The 4,630-nt window shown below is 30.8% G+C and overlaps 1 long non-coding RNA gene across 1 annotated transcript; it reads right to left on the bottom strand.

Annotated features, from left to right (window-relative positions):
* Positions 1–1,412: 1,412 nt before the first annotated feature.
* On the bottom strand, positions 1,413–4,210 carry LOC134539510 (uncharacterized). Its single transcript, XR_010076323.1, has 2 exons — positions 4,148–4,210; positions 1,413–1,671 (listed from the first exon to the last, which is right to left on the bottom strand). It is a non-coding gene; the product is annotated as an uncharacterized LOC134539510 (long non-coding RNA).
* Between the last annotated feature and the right edge of the window lie 420 nt (positions 4,211–4,630).

Raw genomic sequence — 4,630 nt, 5'->3', positions numbered from 1 at the left:
TGTTTATTTATTTCCATTGTTTTCCATGGCAAACAATACAAAACTTCAATGCCGTTAATCCAAAAATTGGAAGTAAATCATATTTTGAAGGTTTACTATCTAACAAATCATTAGGTATTTAAAAATTTATTGTAATTTTTAAATTCAAGAAAAGTTTTCTGATGTATGTTCTGAGAAAAAGAAACATTTATGGAAGCTTACTGTAACACCAAAAATGAAGTATGATGTTACTGATATCATTTGTGTTTGATATAATTAATTATTAGTGTTAAAAGTGCATTTGCAGTGCTAATTTCTGATCCCGTTCACATACAGGCATAAGTGTGATAACTAAAATGAAGTATGACGATTTAAGAGTTAAATGTTATGTTTAATCTCTTTCCCTAACTGTTTGATGAATATTTTAAGTGCAAATGTGCAGTTTGTAGTTCTTATGTTAGATCTAATTCATATTATACAGGCTAACGTGCATTGTTTTGTGAAGAATAGTGTTGTAACAAACTGTCAGATTAAATTGTTTTGTTCCAAAATAGAGCAATGCTCTTTGGAACATTGCAGAAAATAAAATTTTAAGAATTACAAAGTCTAGCACAAATATTAATGTAAATCAGCTCCAAGACTTAAGTTGTAAATGTGAAATTAGGCCTATGTGATTACAATCTTATGGCATTAAAGGTCTAGTAAGCCTACCTACATTTGTATTTTAAATAATCCAAGTTCATAAACATTTAAAGAAATTGCTGCAAATATTTCAGTTCAATGAACTGATTCAAATAAAAAATTATAGGTTGAAAGATAATCTAGTAATGAAGCCAATAGTATTATTAATTAAAATCTTGTCTGTAATCTCAGAAGTCAGAGAAGTTGAACCTTCATGCAAAACCCAGAGCTGGTAGGCAATAATTTTTTTAATTTATTAATCATTTTCGGATTTTTTTTTTATCAAAGATTGATTAATTTACATTGATTGATACCAAACATATACAAGAACTTCAGAATACAGATTTTCCTTCATATTGAAATATTGTTATTTAAAAAAAATTATTTTCTTTTATTGATAATACACTTATTGGAATTGGCTCTAGAATATAATAGTGAATACGTAATCTGTACTTGTCTATGATTTGTTTGTTTTTTATGTAAGTGTATATAGTAGTGTTTTTTTTTTTAATGGTTGCTGGCTAGTGTTATGTATGTATGTGCACTATATGCAAATGGTAGTTCTAATAGTATATGTTCATAATAACTAATATACTGATATCAGACTAGCTCAAAATTGGTCTGTATTGTACATATATGAATACTTTATAAGATATGTATTGAAATATTATTTGAGTTAAGGAAAATTGTTACTGTAGAGTGTAGATGTTTGATTGATTATTGAAAAAAAAATTCCTTCTGACAACCATTAATAATTTTTACTGCTTTTTATTAATCTTCATAAAAATTCACAAGTCACCATGGTTACCATCTTCCAGCCACAAAACAAATATTATCAGTGATTTTAAAATACATCAATAAATATTATCAGTGATTTTAAAATACATCAATAAATATTATCAGTGATTTAAAAATACATCAAATAAACTCTCTCGCTGCATTCACGAAATCATTGCTTATTTACATTGGCCAGCCAAAGAGTAGATAAAAAAAAAGCTGTTCTCCACAAGCCTGAAACAAAAAAGAAATCAAAGTTAAATGATATATATTGTACTAAAGAGAAATGAAACTGATAAATAAATGTATCAAAGAAAAAAGTTATGCATACCAGAATGATAAATTAATTTCAAAACCATTTTAGTTAGAAATTTGATACATTAAATATTTTGGTAAATTCTCATTTATGTACTACAATTAAGTAACATTTTTCTTTGTCCTTTCAAATAGATATTTTTTCCAAATACTTTTTGACAAAAACTCATTTATGTGAAAAAAAATTATATGAAAAACATAATTCTATTGCTCTTGTGCCCATTATTGCAGAAAAACTAGGTATTTAACAATCCAAGTAACTACACAATTTTAGAAGTTTGTTTCTCAGGGCCTCAAGTGATGTAATTGCTTGTTATTAGCTTAAGCAAATCTAGGCTTTAACTCAAGCAAAATGTTTACAAGTTGAATTAATTTCACGTAATGCATGTCACATAAGCAGTTAATTTTTTTTTTTTTTTTTTAAGTATCTAACCAAAGTCTTCGGGGAGAGTATTAGTAGGTAGGTTACCAAAATTTGTAAGATTCTATATATATCCTATATGTTCATATTTTAGTCGTATCAACAAAATGCCTACACAAGAATAGATGTCAGCATGTTATTTTGCAGCAGTCGATGGCATTACTTCATAATACAGTTGTGAAATCACTACAAAATGTGTCGGATGTATATTGCAATGATTTACAATTATTATCGGTAATCGCATAACTGCAGAGTTCAGAGGGTGTTAGAAAATTAAAATATACCACACATTGTTCTTTTTTTGTTTCTAATAATATTAGTTTATATTCCTACAAAGATGGATTCAGAAATTTCCTAGAGTAACAACTTTTCCACACAAACCAAATTTGATAAATAGTAATTCTTAGTACTATGTACTTTACCTAGACTTTAAAAATAATTTACCTAAAGAATAATTGCTTACACCATTTTACAGTAGTTATGAAGAAGTTACCTTTCCCTAACCATTTTCATGATTTAACAGCACTTATGTAACTAACCTAACCAAGTATTGCAACTGTGAACTACAGTATAACCCTGTAATTGTTTTCAAGTGAGCATGCGGAAAAAAACATAAGCAGTCGATGGAAATTTAGCCATTCCAGTGTTTTAACGTTTTACCAATGGATTCATTAAGAAAATATAAAGTTAAAAACCATTGATCAGTACCCTTGATGCTTGAATTTGCTTAACCAATCCAACAATTATACAACTTCGTTGTGCATCAATAAAGTAAATCAATCATCAATACAGTAAACGTCTTCGATTATACTGCGCTAATTCCCAAATATATTTTTAAAAAATTGAAATAAATTGTTTAACAGTAGTTTAATGTTAAAGTAGGTAAGTATAAACAATACAAAATTTGTAAAATCATGTGAATGGTTGGTTAGCTAAATTTAAAAAAAGTAATTTTCTTTTGTTGCTGCTTATCCATAAATTAAATTATAAAATTTTGAAAATACCGTTTCAGACACTAAAAACCTTCCTCTATTAAAACTGTAAACAGCTTTTCTTAATTCCTACTGGTTTTCAAGAAATCACATTTTGCAGGTCACGCTAGATAGCTTATGCAGTGAAGCAGCTGTTACCATTTTCCCCTCTAATTGCATAGCAGATCCTGTGGTTTTCCATATATATAAGAATGTATATATTTTTTATTTGAATATTATAACCTAATGAAACGTAAATAATAGTTTTAAAAAAAGTTACGAGTCTCTAATGTGTATCCAAACCAAAACGCCAACCCTTGACAGGGATTTTTTATAGCAGTATGGAGGCGCAGAGCGCAGATTAGTTACCTGCAATAGCACGTAACCTGACGTATAAAAGGAATCATTTGTTACAAAATGAAAATTTATTTTATATGTCAGGTTATGTGTTGTCTCACGTAAAAAATCAGAATTTTGCACCTATAAACTGCTAAAAAATATCGCTCTCAAGGACTGATGCTTTGGGTTTGGAATGCACAATAAGGAGTCACATAACTTTTTTAATGTGTTAATTTACGTTACTGCATTGCAATATCCAAATAAAAAATAGACAATTTGTGTATGAAAAACAACAAGATCTGCAACTCAATTAAAGAACAACATGGTGACAGGCCCTTTACTGCACAGGTAATGTAATGTAACCTATAAACAGTGATTTCTCAAAAACCAGTCTGAATTTAGAAAAAACTTTTTTCAGAGTAAATACAGGTACATATTTAAAGTTAAAAAAAAAAGTGTCCAAAGTTTATTTTGCATACAAAAAGCAGCAACGTGAGATAATAACCTAAAAAATCACTGTAAAATGTATATTGGTTGGTTAGATTAGGTTAGTAACATCCAACAATTCAATTGATTTTACAGAATTTTTAATTGGTGCTATCCCAAGCTAACCAAATGTAAATTCCACTGTACTTAGAATCACTGTACGTATAATGTTACTAACCTAACAAATTTCACTGTATTTTTAATCCAGCTTGACGTCGTCTGGCCGACGACCACACCAGAGCCCGACCTGCACCCGCCAGTATACGCTCCCGCTAACGGAACACACCCCTGGCCATGGCCCACCCGAGTCAGGCGACCCGAACAGCAATCAAAGACAAAGCCGCGGAAACCTGAGTAGAAAAGAGAAGAACCGTACCCATTCCTCCTAAAACATTAAATTAGGATTTTAGCGACAATAAAATCTCTTCCAGACACACCCGTTTGGAGTCTAGCGTAATGAGGTCACGCCTGGCGCGAGAGAGGCCGAGCCTCCCTCGGACGCCATGCCAGTTCGGCAGTTCAGCGCAGCTCATGGACCGGGGCGGACCTACGTCCCACGGAGAGGCAACATCCTTTGTCTACATTGAAAGTAACGTCCGGTAACTATAGCCACTAATTAACCAAACCCCTTTTATTACTTAACCTCTCCGTGAGTACCCGG

This window comes from Bacillus rossius, chromosome 15, assembly GCF_032445375.1.
Source record: "Bacillus rossius redtenbacheri isolate Brsri chromosome 15, Brsri_v3, whole genome shotgun sequence".
NCBI classification, from domain to species: domain Eukaryota; kingdom Metazoa; phylum Arthropoda; class Insecta; order Phasmatodea; family Bacillidae; genus Bacillus; species Bacillus rossius.
This window is presented reverse-complemented; position numbering and strand designations above follow the sequence as displayed.